The sequence below is a fragment of the Melospiza georgiana genome, chromosome 6 (genome assembly GCF_028018845.1).
Source record: "Melospiza georgiana isolate bMelGeo1 chromosome 6, bMelGeo1.pri, whole genome shotgun sequence".
NCBI lineage: Eukaryota > Metazoa > Chordata > Aves > Passeriformes > Passerellidae > Melospiza > Melospiza georgiana.
In genome coordinates, this window is record NC_080435.1 from 2,610,795 (window position 1) to 2,623,457 (window position 12,663).

The 12,663-nt window shown below is 45.9% G+C and overlaps 1 protein-coding gene across 5 annotated transcripts in view; it reads right to left on the reverse strand.

Annotated features, from left to right (window-relative positions):
- SLC8A3 (solute carrier family 8 member A3) overlaps window positions 1-12,663 on the reverse strand; it is a 112,476-nt gene that overhangs the window by 94,516 nt on the left and 5,297 nt on the right. The gene's annotated exons all lie outside the window — the stretch shown is intronic.

Below are 12,663 nucleotides of genomic sequence, written 5' to 3' on the forward strand. Positions count from 1 at the left end.
CATGCGAGGGACCTCAGTCCCAGTGAGGACTGCTAGACAGCCTTGAAATCTCACTAAAACACCCCACTGCCTGCATATCTCAGGGTCACAGCGAGGACTGAACTGCCCAGCAAATACAACTCAGATTCAGTTTGATGCTCCATTTTCTCCGCCTTCGCTCTCTGCACAGCATTTGCCTAGATTTCGGGGTGCAGGGTGTTAGGAAACTCCTGAGAAAGGGCCAGTGCAGGCCAGTGACTGTGAGCAAGCCCAAGATCTCTGGGCTGCCAGGAAGATGTGTGCACACAACCGCAAAGATGACGCGTTCCAGGTGCCTCTGACGCAAGGTGCACACAGAGACCAGCTGCACGAGCACAGCAGCTCCAGAAACACCCCAGGCACATCAGATCATCCTCTTCCATACTGCAGCTGCTGGCAGGTATCCACCAACCTCTTGAGACTTTCAGCTCCCAGCTCCTATTTAACTGTACCACATCCAGTAGGTGCTGTGTCTTCCAAGATCAGCCATGTAGAAATGGCTGACAGAAAGACAGGAGTACTTTCAAAAACATATACATGACTCAACCGCCTAAATTTGGTTTCAAACATTATTTAGGAGTCTAAGCATCACTTAAATTCAGAGCCTTGTCTAGGAATAGTGCAATGACTAAATGCCCTCTGAAATAAATCACTGCTACCACCAACCTCCTTCTCTGTGGGACAAACAACTTCTGTAATTAACACTGTCTACCTTCTGTAATACCATGATGGTTTCTATTGCTTGGCACTCCTCGACACACTCCAGGACCTTGCCAGTTCCACTTAAATTTTTAATTTGATTTTAAGCAGAGGCTAATTTTACTATTATTTATCAAACTAATAGTATGTTATCTCAAAAACAATCTCTGCCATGGTAGCCTCTGTTTATGTGTTAGGATCTCCAAACTCAGGCTATGTGTTGCAGACTAAAATCTCAGAAATTGGGAACATTTTTCTTCACTGATTTTCATTTGCTTTGACATCGAGTAGAGGTCACGCTCATTTTTCTAAAATGAAACGATAATGACCTGATCCTGCAATTCTTTGCCACAGATAAAACTTCCCAGTGGGACCAACAGGAACTTTGCTTACAGCCATGCTGTCTAATAAGATCTTAATATATGTTCATTAACATGAAAAACAGCAACCTAACCAAACTGAAAAATACAGTGAAGCATTCTTATGGTCATCCCTCTATTGAGAACTGCTACAAAAATGCTTTGTAACAGAATAAAAGCATTAAATTTTAAAACTCGTCTTAAGAAAACATTGAGGTAATGCTTTGACATTCAGGTGACAGAGGACAGAAAAGTTAAAATTCACTCTCTAGCTCCAGGTCAACAAGGTTGCTTACACAAGGTGCAAGTTCTCCCTAATGTATAGCTACTAAACTCAGTCTAAAAACCAGAGGAGGGAATTCCTGGCCTGCCTGGAGCAAAGCAGACACTCCCCACTCCTCCTCTAAGCAGCGGCATTGATCTCAGCAGGGCTGACTACGACAGGAGCCAACCTCTAGCATGAGACTTGCTCTGAGCACCAGGCCTCCTGGTGGCCTTGCAGCACAATCCTGGGACACTCCTAGGCACTCAGGAGGCGACATGGTGTCACCCCTCTGACAGCAGTGCAACAAAACACATCCACGTCTGGCACAGGGAGGCGTCACTCCAGCACTGTCACTGCCCTGGCCCTACAAGATGCGAACAGCAGGAGGCTGCAGCAACAGCACAAAGTTAGTTGGTACTGGGTGATCACAAGGATCATAATTCCCACCATCTCTTTGCCATCAGACATAATTTTCTCCCACAAGTCTCTGCCCTGCTCCTGCTTCCAAACTGAATACACGCAAATGAGGGCACTGGCAGTGAAGGGACCAGAAAGTGCCCCCTGTATGGCAGGGTAAGCTCAAAGCAATCAGTCAATGCAAAAGAGAGACAAAGTGCTGTGAGCATCACTGCACCAGGATGAGCAGGCGTTCAACAGGAAGGCTCTGGGAAGACACATAATAGTTATTTTAGTGGAAGGAACTCCTTCTACAAGGGTTGACAATGGCCACATCGTCTATAAATGCATAAACAGAACCCCTAAGTAAAAAGATGAGTCTTGAAAGCCTTCTGAAGACAGTCTAGAGGGTAGTATGGACCACGCTTGCACAATTAAGGTCTCTTCCAACCCAAACCACTTTATGATTCTATGAGATAAATTTTATGATATTTTATAATAGCTGAGTTTCAGAAGACTAATGGTTTGTCTCCTGTGGATTTGTATTTGGCATAATGCTGGCAAGGCTATACTGATACCTTATAATTTAGCTTTTTGTGTACAACTTCTTTCATTAATCTAAAGGTAAGGATATTTTCAAAAGGAAGCATTTACAAGAAATAAAATCAAGAGGCAACGTAACACAGTGATGGCTGATACGTAACCTCTACATACCAAGTTCCTATATCACTGCTCATTAAATACAAAACCAAAGGCAACCCCCTAAGTCCCTATTAATTTCTTATTTAGGCAAAATGGCCCTTAAACCATCAAAAAAGCCTTTGGATTTGACCTGGAAATAAGATTAAGTCTTCTGGCACCTCCCTCTCCTTCCCCTCTTCCTCCCACCTCCCAGATAAATGAGACATGGGAGTACATCTGTGACCAGCCAGGAAAGGCAGCTGATTAGATCTCAGCACGGGGTGAGCCCCACTCAGGCGTGGGTGCTGCACTGGAGCCAGGCAGAGATGGCTCAAGGTGCACTTAGCAGATACAGCACTGCTATCAGCATCATCTCACAGCCCCGCTCCAAAGCTGAGCGAGACAGAAATAAGGCTCAGCTTAATAACATGACTTCACATTCCTCAGTTCCAAAGCACATAAAAGCTTTTTGATTGAACACACAGGGGTTTTCACAACCATGAACTAAAATTGAAATTATAGCCTTTTTGCGAAAGAACACAAATGACTGACTTTTTGCAGAGGAGGTATTATACCTCCTGCACAGTCCTCCCTCCCCCAGCATAAAAGCATGGCAAAATATTTAATACGAAACAAAGCCTATTTTTCAATTTTCTCCATTGAAATGCTATTGAGCCCCTTGCTCATCACTACAAGAATAGTATCCAGAATGCAAGTTAAGATTTACCTGCAAGCCAAAGGCCACAGCAGTGTAATCAGATTCATTTTGCCTGACAAGTACAAATTTCCAGCACAGACCAGGCCTTAAACTGTCAGACTAATGGCACATGCCTGCCTACCTGAAATGAGCACAACCAAGGAGCCCAAGCTGACTTTACACAGATTATGATACAGCAAAGAGGTAGTTTACCTCTGTACTACTGCACCAGCTAGGTTTTATGAGGGAAACAGCACAATAACTCATGTCTAGACCATGACAGATCCCCACAGTTCAGCTCCATCGAAAAGTTATGGCAGAGAGCTGTAGGTGCTTGTTACTTTGCACTTCACAGTAAACATGCCAAAGCCCAGAATTAGCTGCCTAAGGATTAATCCCCTTGGTATGTGTCAAAAGCAGCCTTTCTTTTTGCTCAAGATGGTGCAAAAAAAAAGCTACCATAAAAAAAAACAAACTACCAGCTCTCTTACCAAGTCTTTAATATTTACAAGCTGGCGTCTCTACTAATTTGAGCAATATCTACCATTCTAGCATGGTAAATGGGTGTTAATTGACATAACAACTCAAGTCTACTAATTCCTTATAGAAATGCTGCAGTGATGAGATCCAGTTCATTTGGTGATCCCAGGGGCTGGTCCAAGCAGAGCACAAGTCTGTGTACAGCTAGGAGCAACCTCCAAACACTCACCTTGCCCTGGGGAACCAGTCTACACTGTTTTTTCTGTATTTTAGTATCCATGATGCTCCTGGAAAAGCAGGGGCATAAACAGCTAACCCATAAAGATGCCTGTACTTAATTGTCCCTTTCCAATACGCCACTGACTGCACTTGACTGGCCAGGCATTTTATTTCCTTGCTCACACCTGACCTAAAGAACATCTGTACAGGACCGACAGATAATGGGTAGCGGAGCTGCAGCACAGCTCTGTACACAGACATGCACAGGAGGTGGCAGACACTGCAGAAAGCCTCCAGTGGGCAGCCACAGCCACACTTTAAAAGCCATCCTTATTGATGGTGTGTGGTACTGCAGCCTCCTTTGAGGCCGCGGTGGGTTCGCTCTTCTGCTCCCCGTCCACATCCACGTCTGAGATTCCTCAGCCTGGGAAACAGCAAGAGTTGCTCTTTTTTCCCCCAGAACCATAGCCTCTTTTACATTCAAACCCCAAAACCTAGTATTTAGGCTGACATACAGATTAGTAGTGGGCATGCTCCTGCTTAAAAGGCAGTATTATCTGCTCAGATATAGATGAGGGCTTTTTCTTTTCATGAACATTACACAAATCTGTTGTTTTTCCAGGACTTTCAAGCAGGCAGTTCACACAGGAGGTGGCAGGGATCTCTGGAGACCATCTACTTCAACTCCCTGGCTCAAACAGGGCCACCTAGACCAATTGCCCAGGACCACATACAGCTAGCTTTTGAATACATTCAAAACATACTAAAAAATACATTTGAGGATATTCAAACACAGCCTCTCTGGTCAGCCTGTGCCTATGCTCAGTCTCTTACTATGTGGGTGACTAAGAAGCACAGCTATGGGGTCCAGGCCTGCTTGTGACCACCAATCCTGCTGTTAGTGCACAGGGACCCAGAGCAAACTGCACCTGGAGCTCACTGCAGTGCCTTGGTGACAACCACATGTGCATTTGGCAAAAAGTCAGTGTTGTGGCTCTTCAGAAGTCACTGGGAAGCCTCCATTGCACATTTAGAGGCTGACCCTCAAGGATCAGTCTTTTCAACATTTCTAAATGCAGTTGAAGTCTTTAGGTGCTTGTATCCCCTTACAGGTGAACTCCCTGTTCTTCCCAGTGACTGAATGGCCCCAAAATGAGAGGGAAGGTTCAGCCACATTCTCCAGACTCTTATGCTCATGATGTGAAAGGCCCAGTGAAGATGCAGAAAATCTTCCCTTTTAGGTTTGGGAGGCTGAGGGAAATAAAGAAGTGGAGTTACTTGGTCACCCACTTGGTGGTCCCCCTGCCTCTTCCATGGACTGCAGCTTAAGGAGACAAAACATGGAGCACCTGCCAACACACGGGGTTGCACCAGGCACTGGTTCCTCTGCTGCAGCCTTCAAGGCACTGGTTTCCATCACACTGTCTTGCTGGCTTATAAAGAGTAGTGAAGACCATTTGGGGAGCAGTAGGGGAAGGGGAAAAACATTTCAGCAGTGTGAGGAAAACTTCTTGTCAGTGAAAGACATTTTATGTACTGCCCGTGGCAGCACACAGGGTGTGTTATTTACTGCTCCTGTTTCATAGAAATATTATACTGCTGGTTCAGGTGCCACCATCAGAGTGCAACTTATCACCTAGTGACTCACAGCATCCTACAGATGACAGCAGCAATTCTGACATTTCTTTAGCATTCTGGTGACAGATCTGCAACTGTTACAATTAAAGACTCTAGGATTTGTTGTCAACAGTGCACTTGTGCCTCAAAGCCCACAGTTATTTGCACAGAGAGGCAGGCTAAATGGTACATAAGGAGAGAAGAGGTGTTGTAGTCACATCTCATCTTTAGATCCAGACTTCATTAAAAAAACCACAAGTTTTCTGACAGAAAACCTATTTGAGACAAACAAAAACCACATGATGTGCTGGATTTGGTGCAACAAGTAGGCAGGTAGGGAGCCCTTAGCCACCAGCAAGCCATGCTGAGTGCTAATCCCAGGAACTGGGGCACTCACTGTTCCCATCCTCTGGAAGAGCCTGTTTATTTCTTAACTTATTAAAGGAAAAATAAAAACAAAATTTATTACTTTTTTGGTCTATATGCAGTAAAAAAAAAGTTTTTGCCAAAAATGCCACATCACACAGAAGAGAAATTATAAGCCCTCCACAAGTCTGTTCAGAAGGGCCTGTTCCTGGCTCAGCAAGAAAGAAAATATTAAAAAGGTGAATGGAGACAGAAGCAGCAAATGGTGAAGTGAGAAACTAGGCAGAAAACCAGGAGGGGAGAAGAAGGTTACACTTCAGAAAGCATCTTTACTACTGCAGCAAAAACAAGTGGTTGTTGTCATATTAGAAAAGCCCTCAGCCTAATTAGCACAGATTTCATTTATTTCAGAGTTAGCTAGACCAGAGACACAAGAGTTGCCTGGTCCATGCCTCAGGGACTTCCACTGCCTTCCTCCCCTTGTGACCATTATCTCCTAGTACTTTGTCCAGCTGAGTTTTAAATAATCCACGTGATGGTATCTCCACAACTTCCCATAGAGACTCTGCCATGATGTAATTTATCTTGGAGGCTTTAGCCGTCTTCCTTATATTTAGGATGAAATTAAGAAAATTTATGCTGCTAGTTCTCATTATCATGTCCTTGGAGCACTCTCAACCATTCTCCTCCCTGTCTGAGATTTACATGCTTCAGATACTTGTAAATAGCTCTTCTCCTCCACAGCTTTTCTTTAGCCAAAGCACACAAATTTATTTTAATCTTTATAAATTAGCCCAGGCTGCCCTTTAATCATTTATCTTCATCTCTTCCTGATTCTCCATCTTCGAGGCAGTCAGAAGCAGACGGGTGTCTGGGAGAGCCATAGTTCAGTGCCTGCTCCCACCAAAAACAACAGCAGATCTGCCCTCTTTGGAGCAGGAAAGACACGCCTGGGCAGTGAACGCTTTCCTCTCAGCTCTGCTGTACAGCAGGTTTTCACAAGACACTGGACTGTTAGGAAGGTTAAATCAAGACCGATGGACAGAGAGCCACCGTGTTGTTCACTTTCCAAGACCTCTCCACCTGTCAGCTGTGCACGCCCAGCACGGTGGGGCTGGCACAAGGAGCCCAGCGCTGACTGCCATGTGCAGAATGAGAGCAGAGATTTCCAGAGTTTCAACCAGAAAGCCAAGGTCTCCAGCTGAGATGTGGGAAATACACTGTAACACGCCCACTGCTTCTGCAGATCTGAGCACAGCAGGAGGCATGAAAAATGCACTGAGCTATGGGTTATCCTCAAAATACCTCCCACTTCACTTGGGAGGTGCCAAAACCTGTAAATTCACCCAGTCTGAATACAGTTATCAAATAAGATTCCACGCAGCACCTTCACCCTTTACTGCCATATATCCCCACGTCTCTCTTATTGACAATTTAGATATCTTAATCCGTTGGTGTTTTTTCAGCTGCTAATTCTGCAACTGCTTTAAAAAAAATAAGCCCTCGCATCCACGATGATTAATTCATTCTTCATAAGTCCAGGCTGTTTATTGCTCTTTGTTCATTTCTGCACTAGCTGTTTACAGATTCTCTTTTAATACTAGCTCTGTTATTTGCTAGAGACTCAAGTCATATTTACCATATGGTAATTGCAGAGATGACATGGACAACAAACAGTGGAAGCTGAGCCGCTACAGCAATTACAGTAAGTGGCAGCAGTCTCCAGGCTATCCGCTGCCCCACCTCCATTTCTTCCCTCCCCACCCTCTGATGGCTTTCCCTGTGGGCTGTATAAAGCCATATGCCACTCTGATCTCTACAGCAAAGACAGGCAGAAATTTGTTCTTCACTACAGAATTACCAGACAGGTTGATTCACCTTTTTCCTTTCAGCTTGTGTTCCAACTGCAGGTCTGCCCTCGCTGGCTGGCTGCCCCGCTCTGTCCTGCCAAGGGCAGGTAATCTGAAATACTGTCTGGAGCTAGACACCCTCAATACCCACATCCTTCTTTCTCACTATTGCAGCCTCACTACCTTCCTCCTCTGCCTCCTCCATGGTCTGAATGTGCCTTAGGTATTCCCCCAAAGGAGTTGCAAAGGACCACATTTCAAAGGGTGATTAGAAGCTTAACAGAGCAGCTCCTTTTAACCCACTTGGATACCTGGAACCCACTGAAATCACAGATTTTCCACTGGACACCTAGGCACGATTTAGAATTCCTGCAGAAAATCAAACAGATGACTATGAGAGACTACTGCAGTTTTCTCCAAAGAAAGACATGAGGTTATTTCTTGATTCCTACCAAGAGCATCAGGCAGATTCCATACCCAGATGTCATAGGGCTAAGCCAGGTAAATACATGACTCAATCCATTAAGAAGATTCAAAAAAATCAAGATTACCTATATTGCCAGCTTGGGGGCAGTGCATACAACAAAGCACTTTGTTTGTAAAGGATGAGGCTTCTCCCCTGTGGTTTCCAACACGCCTGCAGTGATACTCTCCCATTCCCAGCAGTCAGCAAGTCCTATCTCAGATACCAGTGGAGAATATTTGAAAACTGGATGCAGGATATCATGTATCAGAAGAACTTTCTAGAAACATATATGATAATCATACTACTGTTTATCTCCAAAGTGAAGAAATAGCATTCTCCTGGTATTCAGAGCACTTAGTTTCACCAGCTTCCTCCCCTTGACCCTCCCCTCTAAAAGCCTGTTTGTACACAGTCATCTTAAAAACCAGAACTATCTTTCCAGCCTAGTCAATCTGCATACCATCAGAGGGGGGCTGGCAAGAGAGAAGAGAGACAGTACTTAGGACCAGATTTTCTCTGGCGTAAATCAGCATAGGTCCAGTGAGCCCAAGTCAGCAGAGCCAGCTTACTCCATGAAAGAGATGCCTTAGGAACTTTGGCAACATTTTATACAACAAAAACCTTGAAAAGGAAAACTTAATATATTTCTTCTTCACAACCCACATCACACACAGCAGCTGGAGGGCATCTTCCTACTTCCCCCGTACAACTATATTCCCGTCCAATCCTGCCCTGATTCCTCCTTCCTCCCAATACTCCATGCTGGCCCCAAATCTGCCACAACTAGTCCTGCCAACAGGAGCAGTAGCTGAGTCATGGGAGATGACCACTTCAGCCAAATGCACTGAAACCAGACAAGAGAAGGAGAATATTCTCCTTCTCCCCACAATCCCAGACTGCAGCACACAAGGCTTGGAATCTCTCCCCTCTACCATGTGCCCACTGTCACCTTGGATCAGCACGTGAAGTGCCTCATCCTGGAGGTAAAATGACAGGAGTCACTGGCTTAATGCATGTGCTTGGATAACACACTCATCCCATGCAGCACTCACTGTACAATCTATTAAAGCCACCAGGGCAAAAAGAGAGGACAGCTTCTATCCTGCCACTGAGGGGCACAGCTTCCATTATGGATCCTAGTAGTCCCATATCTCCATCAGTTTTACTCAGGAGTTTGAGTACCCTTCAGGGACAGCAAAAATTATTTTTTCATCCTTTTCTGCGAAGAGAAAATTCAAACTGAGATGCATTTAACTTGCTTTCAAGTCCAAATCTCTCCTAAGACCCTGCTACAGCAAGAAGACTGCAGGGTCCCACTCTTGCTGCAAGTTTCAGTGCAGGATTGACTTGAGCAACAGCTGAGGCAGGAATAAACAGCCAGTTTTCACACCCTCACTAAGACTCACTCCCTACCCCTCCTGCCTCAGCCCAGAAAGCCTCTCGTGCCCAGCCATATTTCTGTGGTGGTGCTCTGAACCCAGCTCGTCCTGACGTTGCTGATGACAGCAACTCCTGTCATCTGTCACAAGTCACAGGCAAATGCTTTGCCAAAACAGAAGCAACAGTCCTCCAACACCAGCAAGCGAGGAACAATGGATAGGAAGAATGTTATCCCAGGCAGAGCCACCATTAGCGTTGCAATCAGGTCAGAGACGTGAACAGGCAAAAGAACAAGTACAAAACCTCTTTGACAAAATGATGGTCACTTTTCAAGACAAAGCCTTGAAACAAATCCATTTTGCAGTGGGAATTCAGTGAGCAGACAAATGAATAGAACAGGTTCTCAATGAACTTGAGGCCTGTATCAAAACAAATCTTCACTCTATGGACGTAGAAACATTTCTGGATCTTCCCCCTGAGCCCTCCTCCCACAGCACCCTTGTGGTCTTTCCCAAACCCGCTTACCAAGACCACCCTTCATCTGGGTTGACTGCACCAAGCCCACCATACCTAGTAGCTGTTGGCTCCCACACAGATACTTGCAAATTATGACCAGACCACCTCTTCATATTCTCTTTTCAACAGTAATTAGATGAGGTTTCTGGAATACTGCACAACCCAACATAGTTCCCACATTTCCTCCCTCAGCCTTCACTGGGAAATTAACTTTGGTCCGAGGGACAGAGGTGGTCAACCAAGGCAAAAGAAGCTTGATGCTGGGAAGCTACAAGGCATGGAGTTTTTGAGGGAAGTCAGGAGTTGGGGCAGTTACTGAGAATCATGAAGAAATCTATATATTTAAGAAGGAAAAGCAGAGGCAGGAAAAGGCCACAGCTGGGGGAAGGAGGGGTGTTTGTGACTCACTAGGATGCACAAACAGCAAAGAGATGGATCTAGACAGGCAGCAGGCAAGCCAGCAGATTTTTGGGAGTGACGTAGGTGCACCAAGTGCAGCATCTTCTCACCTTCAGTCTCCTGGTGTGATTCCCCAGAGGGAAGGCAGCTCCATCATGCTCTGAAGGTTAAGCTGTGCCTTCTGCCTGGCACAAGAGCACACTGCAGCCAGTGGGTAAAACTGCCTACCTACTTAAAAGCAAACCCCAACACTGCCAGGAGGGACAGGCTTTATTTTTAGCTGGGACACCAGCAGGGTCACTGCTGGTGCTGCATTTCCCCATGGAAGCCAGGGTTTCATGAAGTGTGCTGTGTGCGCAGGGTCACTGCGGGGGAAACATCTGTCAGGTCAGCTTTGGGGAGATGGATTATTTAAGAGAAGAGGAAACATTTACTAGAAGAAGTGAACCTGAAACTACTCTGGAAGGTTAAAATGAAAGGAAAAAAATGAGGCTTAAAAAGTCAGTGTGGGTGATAATTTGTGTGAGGCCATTGTCTAGCCCACCCATCTCCAAAATTCTCATATGGGAGAACATCCAATCATGGCTAACTCCAGCAGCATTCCCCCTGCTTGCCTCCTATGACACAAGCTTTGAAAGGCTCATTCTTGTCTAGGAGCTGCCAGAGCAAAAGCAGCAGCATTAAGCATGATAAGTCATTATCCCTCATCAGAATCCTTCACAAAGGAGAAGTACACAGACACCCACCTTCCCTCACACCTTGAGGACAGCAACACTGAGAGCTCCACCTCACACGGGGCCCTGTTGGCACCGAGGCCAGCAGCCTCCCCAGGACTCTCCCACTGGCCAAGAGAGTCCACACTCAGCACCCCTGGTGTGTGCACAGCAGCAGCACAAACTGAACCCGCCGCGGTCCCGTGAGGACAAAGAGTCAGGTCCTCCCTTGCTAGTGGGTTTCGTGGGTGCAAACCTAATAAAACAGTTGGCACTGCTCCCACTTGCACTGCCAGGGATTGCAGTCTGGAGGCTTCAGCATGGAGAGATGGCTGTTGATGAAGTGCTGAGTGCTAGTGTGAAGCTTTCAAGGGACTCGGAAGAATCGAGAGCAGAGGGGAAGTTCCCGTTTTATTCTCTTCTTGAAAAACCTGAGTCCATTTGGCATGTTGCATCTGAGAAATAGCTTGGCCTAGACTCTGATTTTTTTTTAATCAGGATTAACCCCTGTGCATGTTCTTGGGATGATTTTATGTTAAAAATTATTTTGGTTTTTTTTTCCTGCTTTTTGTGCCTCTTAATACCTTTAAAAGGGCTTCGCAGACCCCGTCACTCTTAGATTCTTTGCAACTAATTTGCATTCAGTACTATCTGTTTCATCAAGCACAGACTTCAAGGCTGAACCAACTCCAAGCCTTAACTGCTGCAGGCAATTCAGGCAGAAGCTTCACAGGTGGAAGCAGGGATTCTTAAGCCAACCTGAACATGTTCCACCTCTGGTCATTTGCTACCACTCTGCTGTAGCTCTCCCCTTTATATTGGCATAACTATTTGCACGGCTAGGGCGTGAATAAGGACCAGGAATCTGTCTGGCAGAAAAGCAAGCAGAACCCATCACCTGGGCACACGTGCCACTGTGCCAGCATCCTGCAGGGGTGGGACAGGAGAAGAAGCAAGCAGCCAGGGTGGGAAAGCTGTAGAAAACAAGGCCCAGATGAGAAGCATGGCAAGTGCATCAGCTGTATGGGCAGAGGCAGGTTTGCCTCTTGCAGCAGTGAATCCTGTAACACCTCCCAGACCTTTGAACAGCCTTGTCCTGGAACGCAAGGGCAGAGACATATCTCTGTCTCCATTTTTCCCAACCAACATGTGTGTTCAAGTCACTGCCTAATCCCAACCAAAACCAGAGAAGAGGATAAAGGTGCTTATTAAGCTGAACTTGAAGCTCCGCATCAAGATATTGCTCCCCAACAATGAAGGCCTCCCTCAGTTGGTATACCAAGACATCCACAACTTAATCACCCAAGACAAATTTTCCTGACAGTAAACAGTATGGAGAGCAAAAGGAGAGGTTCTTCAGACCTGAAGCAGTATTCCAAGTACCCTCACCTGTGCATGGCAGAGGCAGTGCTGCCTTCGCTAATTTGTGTGCTGGGAGCTGTGGCTCTGGGGCAGTGGTGGATTTCACAGCCTGCCTGGACTCTGACAGACTCTCTCCTAGCACTACTCCCATCGAGGTGAGCTAGGACACACCCAGAGTGA